The sequence below is a fragment of the Ambystoma mexicanum genome, chromosome 3p (genome assembly GCF_040938575.1).
Source record: "Ambystoma mexicanum isolate Mex_15411 chromosome 3p, UKY_AmexF1_1, whole genome shotgun sequence".
Taxonomy (NCBI): Eukaryota; Metazoa; Chordata; class Amphibia; order Caudata; family Ambystomatidae; genus Ambystoma; species Ambystoma mexicanum.
In genome coordinates this window covers 1,003,997,290-1,004,010,892 of record NC_090925.1, presented here as the reverse complement: position 1 = coordinate 1,004,010,892, position 13,603 = coordinate 1,003,997,290, and the positions used below count along the sequence as shown (strand labels likewise).

The 13,603-nt window shown below is 44.8% G+C and overlaps 1 protein-coding gene across 1 annotated transcript in view; it reads left to right on the top strand.

The window, feature by feature from the left end:
* DLGAP4 (DLG associated protein 4) overlaps positions 1-13,603 on the top strand; it is a 1,951,934-nt gene that overhangs the window by 661,848 nt on the left and 1,276,483 nt on the right. The gene's annotated exons all lie outside the window — the stretch shown is intronic.

The following is a 13,603-nucleotide window of genomic DNA, read 5'->3' as shown; positions in this document are numbered from 1 at the left end:
TAAAAAATGGGGGGTGGAAAACTAAATTAGTTCTGGTCTGACGTATCTTTTGTAACAATCTGATTTCCAACCTCCAATGTTTTTAAGTTGCAGGGCACTCAGCCCTCCCTGCCAGGCGGAGGTCGCGGCCCCGATTCCAAAAGAGTGGGTGCCGAAATCCTTAGGATCCCATCCTGCCCTGCTAATCGCTTTATTCAGCACCCCTTTAAACTGATAGTGGCTCAGAGCTGCGGAATCCTTATGGATTAAAAATATTCCCCCCACCTTGGGCCTTTGTGCGTAATATAAATTAGTGATGCATACCGGGCAATTTGGCGCGTTGTCAATGCAACAAATGTTAATTGTTCTTTTGGCCCCCGTTTTTGACTGCTGTATTTCTATGGTGACGCTGTCCTGTCTAACCCTGGTCTCCATGATGCCCAAACTATTGTTGGCCTTGGTGCTGGATGCGATGAGCTCTCCTATTCGGAAAGTCCCAAAGTTTGCCAGAAAGAATGCAGTTCTAAATAACAAGATCTCGTACGGATGAAAACATATGATGTCTAGTAGGTTGGTTATTATTATCAGCTTGTCAAAATCTAACGGGCGGCGGGTGTCTACCTGGGGTCCCTCCATTTTACCCCAGCCTTTCATTGCGTATGATATTAAAGAGCTCTGCGTAGGATCCGAGTCACCCCGCAGCTTCGAGAAATAAGATATCGCTACCAGGTGTCTTTATGCCCAATCTTTCTTAAACCCTTGACAATGTGCCCATTTCAAAAAGATCTCTATATCTTTTATAGTTATTAATTCCACATGCTTCAGACCCGTTACTTCAAAAACTGTTTTAAAGCACTTACTGTATTGTGCTGAGGTGGAGTTTGCCAGGGCTTTCTCTGCCATGCCTGCCAGGAAACTTGTGGCAGGGTTCCGGTTCACTGTTGGCAGCAAACTGCTGACACCCGTTTTTGCGGTGCCTGGTCTTTGCTGTGCATCGAGCCTTGGCCGTCTGGCGATAGCGTTGATGCGATTCGTTTCAGTTTTCCATCATCGACCGACCGTCTGCCGGTATTACCATCATCCGTTCCTGGCCGTGTGGTGCTAGCTCCCGGAATCTTGTCCACTGAAAGCGAGATAAAGCCTCTGCAATGTTATTATCCACTCCAGCGATATTCCTGGCTCTGACAACAATGTTTTCTTGCAGAGTGACTGTTGTAATGGCTCGTAGGACTTTGAGCACCAGCCGGCATTTTGTGGTTCCTCTGTTCAAACGACCATATTGTCGCACCAAACCAAAAGTTCTGTGTTAGCTAGCCGCCTACCCCAGATGTGTATGGTTAGCCAGATGGGATATATTTCCAGCAGGGTAATGTTCTTTGGCCACTCTGCCGTTTGCCATGACTTGGGCCATTGTCCAGCTACCCACTCTGTGTGCAATATAGCTCCAAAAACCCTGCTCTTGGCAGCATCTGTGAAAAGGACCCTTTTTGCCCATGTGTTCAATGGCGTGCACCAAAGTGTGGTCCTGTTGAAGTTTATAAGGAAATTCAACCATACTTTTAGGTCCTCCTTCACCTCTCTGCCTAGCCGGATGTGTTGGAGGGGTTTTGTGCAAGTCTTGGTCTTAAATTCCAGGCTTCTGGAAAATACCCTCCCTTGTGGGATAATTCTGGCCGTGAAGTTGAGACTACCTGCCAGTGATTGCAATTCTCTTACTGTGCCTTTGCTTCTGGTGCTCAATTCTCGAATTTTCTTCAGGATTTCAGCTACCTTGGTTTGTGGGATTCTGCATACCCCCACCTTGGCCCCTGGTAGCTGCTTCTTAAATGCCCAGTGAAAAAATTTGCTGAACTGCTCAAATAGGGCGCACAACACTGTGCATCCCATGGGGAGGCATCTGTCGACATAACATTTATTTTGGAATGTAAACCCTAGCCATTGCTGTGAAGCTGGGTGAACTGGTAGGAGCCTGAAAGCAGACTCAATGTCAAGTTTGGCCATGAGGGCATCCCTACCACAGTCCCGTATAAGTCTAACTGCCTCCTGGAAATGTGTAGGAAACTGCAGATTCAGTGTGGGGGATGCCATCGTTCAGTGGTTGGTCTTTAGGATAGGACAGGTGGTGAATCAACCTCATTTTGCCGGGTTCTTTTTTGGGGACAAGGCCTAGGGGCGACACTAGGTATTCCGAAAAAGGCATAGAGTCCCATGTCCCTGCAATCCTGCCGAGGTGTAACTCTTTCTCTATCTTTTTTTTTACCATCTCTGGGTTGTCCCTGGCCGACTTTGGGTTTCTTGAAATATCGCGGGACCCTGTTGCCTGAAAAGGAATGACAAAACCCCATTTGAAACCTTGCTGGATAGCCATGCTGGTTTCCTTGTCCGGATAGCTCATCAGTGCATTGCTGAAATTGTTAGGGTTAATGGGGGTTTTCCCTGCTTCTAAAACTGGGGTTGCTATGTTGTTGCCAATCAGTTGTATGTTTGGCTGGTAGTCTGTTATTGGTTGGGCTGAGTTGCTGCTAATCTTTTGAATTTTTGGATGGGAGTCTGGTGCAATTGATAGCTGGGTGATCGCCGTTGCAGTTCGTGCCGGTGTGCTTAAACCAACAATCCTTCCCCCACGCGCATAGGTTTTTTGTAAAGTTTCTGCATGGAGTGTTGGGTTTGGGAGCGTGCTGGCTTTTGTTCTGTCTATTGGGATTTGACTTCGCCCCCCACGGCTGGTTTCTCCAAAAGGGCTGCTCCCCTTTCCTATAAGCCCAATTATCAGCACTTCTGTGGCCCTGTGAATTTCTATTAGTTTTGGAAGTAACTTGGGCAGCTTCCTCTTCTGATGGAGGCTCAGCATTTAATATGTATAAATCATTCTGTACCTCATCCCATTCTATGGATGGCCTCTCTGACATAATCCGTCTAAATCTAATGTCATAAGCCAACCAGCCTTTATCCCTTTGTACGATTTTTACTTCTCTGATTTTGTCCATGTACGCCCATAGTTTGACCCCCTCGCCAGGTAATTTTTTTCGAGGTATATGGTGGCTAAAATGGCAAAGGATTTCAACCAATTGTCCCAGTTCTGCTCTACCTGGGGATTTCTGGCTATCGATTTTTCCTCTATTTTTTTTAGGATCCCTAAAAGCATCCCTCCCCTTGCGTTGGGCCTCTATTAGTGAACACATTTCGATAAATTCTTTTCCCCATATAGCCTCCTTGATCGTAATGTCAATGTTCCATGCTAGACATCTTTTGTACCTACCGAGGATCTCTGTATGAAAAGATTTCAACTTAAGGTCTAGTTGGGCAGTTCTGATCATCAGCATATCTGATGTGCCATGGCCGTTTGTTTCCGGCTGCCCTTGTGTGCTTGTAACGGGGGCTGCCCATGCCTTTAGCGCACCTGCCCGATCCGCTGCTGGTGGTGTTGGTGGGGCTGTCACAATGTGTGTTGGAGCTGTCATTAGACTTACGGGGGCTTCAACCGTTGAACACAATGTTGGAGGATCTGCCACTATAATGGGTTCCACCGGTTCGCTAAGGGTTGTGGGTGGTGGGCCATTGGTGCCTTTGGGGAGTTGTTGTTCGCCCCTAATTTCTAGCAATGTTTGCTTCAGTACCCCCAGATTTTTGCATAGTTTTGAGAATTTTACCCCTTTATTACCTTTTCCTGCGTCCTCTGCCGATTTACTTTTCTTCGGGGGCGCAGGGGTTTCTCTTCACGACCAGGTGGGATGGGCACTCCCTCCCTAGGCAGGCCATAAAGATTCTCTCGGACCCAAGGCCAACCATAGTGCTCTGCTGCCTCTATAGCTGCCAGTAGGTGAGGCGATTTGGGCTTCAGTGGCGGGGTTAAAGATTCCTGTGCTTTCCGTTTAGGAGCCATTTGGTTTCTTGAAACAATGTAGCCAAGCTGCCGCGGCGCCGGGTTTCTTTCGTTGGAGCACGTCCACCACCTTCGCAGGCCTGTGAAATGTTCCTCTTCTTTCGCGGGCAGCTCCGGCTCACCAAGCGTGATTCGAGTTGTGGGGAGAAACTTATAAAGTTAACTAGCCATGACGCCGCGTATGCGGCGAACACAACTTGGAAGAATACCACGATGCTGAGTGCACAGCACACGTGATACGAAAAAGAGGAGAAGAAAAAGGAAATGGGAAGACACTGAGTTAACAGTGAAATTCCCAGGTATTGTTTGAGTCCCAGTGCAGGGTCGACAAACAGTTTGTGCTTTAGGAGCTGCACACAGCTCATTATATAGGCCCCAAGAGGCCCTTATTCTTTGTACTGCATGGGGGGCTGAGCGCCAACCCCCCCAGGCCAGCCTCTGCTGACTAAATGCCTAGGCATCCAGGGTCTCCAGGGTGCACTGCACCCATATATTCTCCTGGAAGGGTGAGGTATTTATTACATCACCCTTCCTGCCTTTCACGTGCCAGACCCTGCAGCTGCCTCCCTTATCTAAACGACAGAGAGGGGCACTGACCTTGGAAGAAGGCTGTGCCCCTCTCTAGCGCCATGCTGCCATGTAACAACAGTTACATGGCCTCGCCTTGGGCGGCCCTGCGGCATTGCCCAGACTGACTGTTGGAGTCCACTTATAGGGAAAAACACATTGGTATAAATAGACATCCGCTTCTGGAAAGTCGACAATGCAAGGCCTTCCATTCGGAGGTTGGGCTTTCTCGGCATGAATCTCATTCATCAACGTCAGAGGGTCTAAGGAGACCCTTGCCTGCGCTGCACTTTGCCCCGAGCCTGTCTTCTGATACGGGAGAATGGGTCCAGAGACTGCCGCGCCAGCACAACCCTTCGGTCAAAGAACTGTGCACGAGCAGATCTCCTTTCGAGAACTATGCCACACCAGTGATGGACGCATAGAAAAGGTACTGGTGGGATCTTGGCTGCATCCAAAAAGCAGGGAGTGGGATGGCGGGAGGGGTTTGGATGACCAACGGGGGAGGGAGAAGGTGGGGCAGGGAAGGGTTTGACCTTTGGTATTGAATCCGTATTGGCCCTTGTTGCATTGGGCTTAACCAAGGCAACAGTTTCTAGAAATTCACAATCATTGATTGCACTCCGCATTTTAAAATAGCTTAATTTCCCATCTGATATGAGGATCCTGGCCAGGGGCGTTGCTTGGAGAGGGGAGGGGGGTATAGCGCCGGGTCTTTTGGTTGTAGCCACGGATAGAAGCTCAGGGGCTACAATCAAAAGGCTATAGCTAGCCCAGAGTCCCGACAGTCCCGACATAAGCTCAGCCCCTGATCTTTTCTAGACCTATCAACACCCTTGATCCTGGCCAAGGATCAATGTGACAACAATAACTCAATTTCCAGATGTTGAACCTATCTGGCATATACAATGGTATGCCACATTTATTTGGTTGCTAAATAAAAGGAAAAAAACCCAATAAAGAATGGATTTGTGAAATAAAGATATTTGAAACATTATATGGGAAGTGCAGTAGCCATCACTATGAACGTTTCACACCATTTCATATACTAGATGGTTTAAACCTCTGTAAATGGAGTCTTTTTTGCTTAACTTGGCAATGCCTGCAATAATAAAACTAGATTCACCCTCAAAACAAATATGCAAACAGCATATCCATCTGTGCAATCAAATTAAATAACATACTACTTGACACACAGACCTATTTGGGACACGTTTGTTAGTGTTCTCTTTGAAACAACATTTACAATAAAACACCCAATTACAAACATAGCTTACTCATATTGTGATTGCCATCACATTTGAACTGCACAGGGTTCTAAACAATCTCAATCTGTAAAAATGTAATTGAACTTCTTGCAAAGTACAGGACATGAACCCATGACTGGCGACGCTCTAATATTCATTTAACATTATTACTGTATCCTTTTCTCTAAATAAATAATGTCATTTTTAAATTACACCAATTGAGCAAAACAGAAATGTAATACGTTGGGCAAACCCGTACCCATGCCTTCAACTCAATGTACTCAATGTACTCAATGTAATCTGAAGTTGCCAGTAATCATCTGGCGGCAGTCACTTCAATTAAATAAAAGGTACCGAAGTAAAACTAAGGGAAAAGCAAAGCCCAAGAATAGAGTAGGGTGTCCCTCATAAAATGACGTCACCTGGCAACCACAGTCTCTTGTGAAATGCTCCTCTGTTTCATCTCCCACCTGACCCTTTTCTTCTTGGTGAGTCACTGTCCTCTGATCTGTCATCCCTCTGGTCCTTGGCTGCTCCGGTCAGTTGCCCCTCTGGTCCTTGGCAGTTGTCGTCCATAACCCTTCTTGTCCTTGGTCCCCTGGTAAGTAACAGAAAAAACAAAGCCGTCCATTTTCTGTGTGCTATTGCTGCCTAAAATCAACTCTGAAAGCCCGAAATTCCCATGTTTACATGGCGTGTCATTGCAATCAGATTTGGCACTGACTGGAAAAGGACAGCTTTATAATGGAACAATACCTTTACTTCCACTCTAGAATGTCGCCCGGGACCAAAACTGCACATTTGCACAGTAAAAAAATGCTGACCCCCATTACTGTGTCAAATCGAAGCAGGGGTGTCCCCTGCTTCTCTTAGTCATGGTAATGGGGGTCAGTGGTGGTGGAGGTTGCAGGGGTGTCCCCCGCTTCCATTGAATGGAGAGCGGAGGACAAGAAAGATTTTGGTAAATAACAAAAAAGAAAAAGCAACCCTGCAGAGCCAGGGCCGACCCACGTAAGTGGGTGGGAACTGATGCCGCAGGATCAAGGGAAGTCAGCGGCACACTTCCGTGTGTCCCGCATTTAAAGTAAGTGGCTAGAGGGAAGCGAGGTAGGGGGATGCAGGCCTCAGTGAGCTATCTGATCACAGCAATGCGCCATAATGGTCATCGACATTTTTGTCAACGGAATTACGAGCGGCGCACTGATCACATATATTCCTTTACAATAACTATGTTAAAATCATTCTTCCTCCCACCCTAACTGACAACGCATCTCGATACACAGCTCCACAACTGAAACAATACAGTTCACCGAATGGAATATAAGCCACCAGAACGTGCACTAGAGTTCCCTAAACTCCACACGAACGCAACAGATACACCAGCATAACTCTCCACCCTCTTTAAGCAATGTGCTGGCAGACACCGCAGACAACGACACAAACGCCTCAGCAACCCAGAGACCACATTGACCACTGCTGTAGACAGCTCACAAAATATCTAAAACTTACAACCCACAGAGAGCCCTATTTTTTCAGGTCTGCACGCATCAACATTGTAACAAAGCAACCTTGTTCTGCATCATCTACTACAAAATGAGTCCCCTTCCCTACCTCGTGCAGATCAAAAAAGCCCCTACAAACCTTCAAAATAGCATAAGGTGTGCTAAAGAAGATTCAATAACGTAGTGGAACGGGGCGTAGAAAAAAATCCACACATTTTCTGTTGGGGCAGAGCTCTGGACAGTCGAAGAAACTTCAGTGACTAGCAGCAGCGGAGGAAATTAATGTTGGTTCTGTCACAGTCCCACATTATAATCGACTTCCTGATGCATGGAATGGCTGGCGAGACTGCATATATGCCTGATAAATCAAGTGATATTGGACAGGGGAAGGCCAGTGCAACAGTAAAGCAATTCTCTGTGTTCAACCATTGGTGCCTCCAGCACTTCATTCTGTGTACAGCTTTTGTGTTCACTTATCCTAGTTTTTATTTTCCTTATAGTTTTACCGATGTATAGCAGTGGACAAGGACAACACATTGCATACACTACCATCTCTGAATTACAGTTTGTCAAAGTTGTATGCTGCCAATTTGTTTACAAACCAATGACCACTTCTTTTGTTATTTCGGTGGTTTCACAGCACTTACATTTTACGCATGCAGTCTCTCCTTTTGTCTTTTCCATGCCCCATATGCAAGGTAGGCTTATTTGTTTCTGAATTCTCAGGCAGATGTCCTTCTTAGTCAGATGGTCCGTAATATTTTACTCCTCTGGAATGCCAGAGGTGGGGTTTCCATTGACTTCTTCCTACTTTGTAAAATCTTCAAATATTTCTTAATTGATTTGTTGATTTCATTGGACCTGTCAAAATATGTGTTGACACACACTATTCTCTCTGAGTTCTTATTTTGTTTGGTGTTGTACTCTAGTACAGCTTCCCTGTTGTTGTTTCTATCTCTTTCACACGCCTTCTTTATGAGTTTCTTTGGATAACCTCTTGTCTTCAGTCTATTTTTCAAGGTATTGGCTTCTGTTTTGCAATCTTCTTTCCTCTAACTATTTCTTCTTAGATGAAGAAACTGTCCGACTGGAAGTTTCTCTCGGGTATGCTTAGGGTGAAACCTTTCAAATCTTAATAAGGCATTTTTGTCTGTCTTTTTATGAAAGGGTTTCACCACCAAAAGTGTTGGTCAGTCTATCCACATAGATTCTAATATCCAGAAAATCAATTGTGAATTTGTCAAGGACCAAGGTAAATGTAAGGCTCCTCTCTTGGTTATTCAGCCAGCCCAAAAAACCTATGAATTTCCTCCTCGTTATGTCCTTTCCATATTATCAAGACATCATCTATGTATCTTTCCCACAATCTGATATTCTTTTTGTACGTATTTTCGTCTACATAGATCTTGGTCTCTTTCAACATTTCCAGATGCAGGTTGGCGATACTATGGGCTACTGTGGCTCCCATTGCAGTTCCATGTATTTGTCTATAGAATGTTTCCAGGAACCTGAAGTAGTTCTCAGTCAGCATCATTTCAACACACCACAGTATGAACGAACCTCAGTGTGAATTTCTTTTGTTAAAAATTTTGGATTCATACTCTGCGTTAATACATTTTGTATGAGGAAAATCAGTGGTCACTCTGTCTTATATTAGCAGCCCACATAGGTGTCAAGTGTTGATGAGATTGTTGTTCACAGTTAACCTGTTTTGCTGCAGTTAAAACGCCCCTGCAATCTCCCAGAGTGTTTTGAAATCAAGTCTTTTGTCACAAACTTCCAGCTCACTATTTTGTATGAAGTTAATAACTTTAGACTGTTGATATGAAGCAACTTATTATTTGCATGTCAAGTTAGTAGTGATCATAAGTAGACAAATCTTTAAAATGGGCTCTCTATTCTTCTACGACTATGGAAAATTCAGTCAAGCTGGATACATAACGTCTTTGCCTCCTTGCACCAGACTTGCCTCAACACCTCTGCCATAGAGCACAGTGACAACTTATGACAACATTCGGTCTAACTGGTCACATAACGAATTCTCTTGCACTAGCGCACTGTTGTGAACTCCCTAAGCACACATCCACCTGCCTGACCTTGTGGGTTTCTTACTGAGCCTAGCCAGCCCATCGAATCCCCAACCTTAGCCAAATACACACACGCAGCATCATAAGCCTTGTGTAAGAATGTTCCCACACCTGGACTTCAGTCCCCTAGTGCGTTCCCACCACAAGCGCATTAAAGCCACACAAATGGGAAAATACACAATATAAATGACTACTACTACTCACTTTAGCTCATTTGTAAGTGGTCACAGATATCTAGGTAACGGTTGCTGTTTGTGGGTCTTTCAGTTAGAAACGTCCTGGCCATCACGCAAAAGAAAAGCGTTGCTGATCGCAAAAGAGAAGTGTTAGCAAGGTTGGTAAGGTGTTAGCTGCACAGCCTTCCGATTATTCTCTGTGGGTCTCAGCCTGGCCGTAACTTAGAACGAGAGCAGTGCATTCTGGTCCAACCTGAGGCAATTCTTAATTGGGCTGAGGAGAAAGAAATCCTTTGAATTAAAGGTATGCCATGCACAATAACAATGAACTAGTGGTACGGCATACCAACGATTTGTATTATATTTCCACCTCTGCGCCACACACATAACACACAAATTTTCCCGAGCTACATACACCCCCAGAAAATGCAAGCTAAGAAACTCTTTTGGAAATTTGGTGCCTAAATCTATTTTACCTGTGGCAACCACTCATTAAATGTTGTACAGTTGGAAATGCATTTGGGTCATGTGGCAGGCATTGCTTTCACCCTGCTCAGCAGTATGTTGGTGTGGTGCAGTACATCAGTGCACACACGAGGCATGTGCATGTTTCCTATGTCCACCTGCTGCCCTTGGCAGTGTTGTGGTGTCCTGGGGCAAACACTTGTGAAAACAGAAACAAAATATCGAGGCTGAGTACCCCAAAAGGAAATACACCGAACACGGGTTACAAAGGATCATACAAAGTACTTTATTCTCTACTGAATTCAATTACAAAAACAATGTAAAGTAAGATAGCTATCAGCCCTCAGTACAACACAACAAACTCCAGCGTGGTTCAGTGTGTTCAGTGAGAGACACTGTACATTAGAATGCCTTCGCTTTTTATACATTTTGTGGGCACTATGTCCAGCCCCACTTCGGGTTAAGATTCCACTTTATACATCACCAATTCTAGGGTTTGTTGCCGAATCCCAAATAACTGCATCTAACTGGTTTGTTTTTATTACATGTAACAATAAGCATATGCATTAACTGTGTATTCTAAAGTTTCACATTGCAGGTCTTCTGAAACATTAAAACAATGTAGTAAAACAGATGTTCTTTGTTCAATATGTAAATACATTATCATAATATATACTCGTGGATCGGTTTCATTACGCGAGTAGTCCTTTTACACATAGGTCAACGTAGGATGAGGTCTCAGTTCATGATCTCAACAAGTAGCCTGCAGGCAGATTACACATTAGCGATGTACAGAGGTCAAGACGGCCATGTTGTATTTTGCAATGACATCGTCCACCATTTTAGCTCACAGGGTGACTTTTCCACACAAATCCTAAAATGGCGGTTTGACCTAAAATGGCAACCTACATGGATTAAAGGTCAGGACCTTGCAACACAGATTTCTCTCGCAAGCGACTTTCGAGCAGCTTGGCGTAGGCCAATATTAAATATATTTTCCACAATAGGAGGCACGATATACTTTCTATTCCGACAAACCCTCCTTTTGGCCTATGCCAAGTGCTAAAAACTCCTTTGGGTCTCCTTGTGAATAATTCCATGCATCAGTATCCATGTACCCTAAATCACTATCTGAAATATCTATTGCCATTAAGTCTTTTACTAATATATCTTTTAACACATATTCTTTGGAAGTCTTATTTGAGGCATACACCTCATGTCCTATCGAATCTATTGCTTGTGCGCAACATCCCCCTAGCATCGAACACATACCAGTCAGACACTGAATACAGCAACAAAGGAACAACAGAATCCCTAAAATAGTTAATAAGACCGAAAGTACCTTCCAACTCCAAGATCGCAAGAAGTCCCAGAACCAAGCGCCAAGATCCCAATTTCCCTCGGGAACATGCACTTCGGAACTAAGGACGTGCAGATTCTGTATTGCCTTGAAGATAGTTGGGGAGGAATCCGGTACGAAAACACAGCAAGCGGACCCCACTAATTTGCATACTCCACCACGCTCAGCTAAAATGACTTCTAATGCCATTCGATTTTGGAGTGCTACTAATCTTATTACTTTCTGCTCTAATGTCAAATTGTAGAGTATATCTGTGGTCCAATTGATATACTGGTTCTCTTCCAGTACTCTCACTAGTCTCCTGATATCCTCTGAATTCGCTATCTGCCCCCAAAATGGCACAATTGATTTCACTATATCTCCCAAAACTTGTGCTGGGGTGTCACCATTCTCGTCCCGTCGTGGACGAGCTTTTGAAATTTCTATAGTACTTGCTATGAACACCCCAGGTAACAGGATCCCTAAATAACAGGTTCCCTGCCAATCCCTGGGCAACCATGGAAACGCTACATTACCACAAACAAAATAGACAGGTTTGCCTCCATACAAAGGTCTGTCTTCCCCAGTCAAATTTGCAACGTTGGCACGACCTTTAAAAACTCCCATTGACCGAGTGCCATTCCTTTGTATGCAGAAAGAAGCTGAATCGGGGCTTTGGTTAACAGTGTAAGAAGGAGGCATGGCATCCTTATTGCCTATCGGAGCCATTTTAAAGGAAATCAAAGATTGAAAGGGACGAGACAGTCTATCAGAAGGCCTAATAGTAGCAACATTCAGCTTACTCCTATTTGTAAAAAGGGAGCATCCCAGGGGAGTCAAAACATGTTTCTCAAAACTATTCAAATTGGTGCCATCAAAGTTCCCTGAGACGATATCATTCCATCGGCCAAAGAACAGTGCTCTAAGAGAAGCATAGCAAGCAGTTGTCAACGGTAAAGGATGAATATACCAACCTAGCCCCTTATCCCCGTGTTGCGGTAAATGTGAACAGACCCAGCAATTTGACCTATTAAAAATGGCATGTGTAGCGTTCATGATAAGTAACAGTGTATTATTATGATACCTTTGTGCTGGGAATCTCTAGGGGACAAAGTATGCAAATGCAGAAAAGGTGTATGGACAGTAGGTACATTTTTAGTCAGTAGCGAAAACTCTAAAGGATAAGCTTCTTCTAAATACCAAAGGCCTACAACAGTGACTATTATAAAACCAAATATTATTACAAAAATACAGCAATACGTTTTTGGGGCCCAGGCATTTTGTCCATTGTCCCAGTTGGTCACCCCCGTATTTACGTGTCCAATACGAGCGGCGGCGGTAGCAGGCATTGCAGTCTTCAAACGGAAACCCCAATGTTCGTTACTGGCGACCCCCCGGTCGCGCGATTTCTGTGTCCTTCCAAAACCCTAGGCAACAGAATCCCTTGTCTCAAATTTGGGCAAAAGCAAGCCCTCAGTGACTCTTTTCCTTCCTTGAATGCACAGCCGAACTGAGCCGTATGTCTATCAGATGCACAGCAGAACCGTGCCGTATGTCTATTTTCTCAGACGCAAGTGATATCTGGCTGTTCCTGGTACTGATTGATCCGGAAATAATGTGTCGTCACTTCCCGTTGGAAGCAACATATCAGGGACAGATGAAGAGGCTGAATTTGAAACAGCCGTTTCCGGGTGAAAAATATGTGGAGAGTGTGGAAACAAAATGGCAGATTCCCCAAGCCTCTCGGGCTTATAGATATTCTCCGACACACTCTCAGTGCTGCTTACTGCTTTGGGATCATCAGTTGCAGTATCAGCGAGGGGTTCTGCTTCTTCTGTAATGTGTGGCACAGGGTGAGGAAGTTTCTTGATTTGTGACGCGTGGATCCAATTCTTTTGGCCAGCTACCCGCATCGCTGTTTCGGTGACCAACAGGACCTGGAATGGCCCATGTCTTTCTACTAGTCTGGCGCTCTGAGGATGTCTGGCCGAATGGAACCGTTTGTCAATTCGTAACGCTGTACATATCTGTAGGATTACAGCGGCGACAAAGTGTGGACCATTGTCCGACCAGATAACTCTTGGAAACCGAACCGGGGAAAATACTCCTTTAACATGGTTTTCGCAGTGGTCATGGCTGTAGCATCTTTAACAGGGAAAGCCTCAACCCACTTACTAAAGGCACAAATGACTACCAATACATATTTTAAATTGTTGCATCGCTCCATTTCAATGAAATCAAAGTGAATTACTTCAAATGGGACAGAGGGTGGCCCAAAACTTCCCCTCGGGTTGCTGTCCCCTTTCCCACATTATGTTGTAAGCAAATCATACAATTCTGGACGTAGTGCTGAGCAAT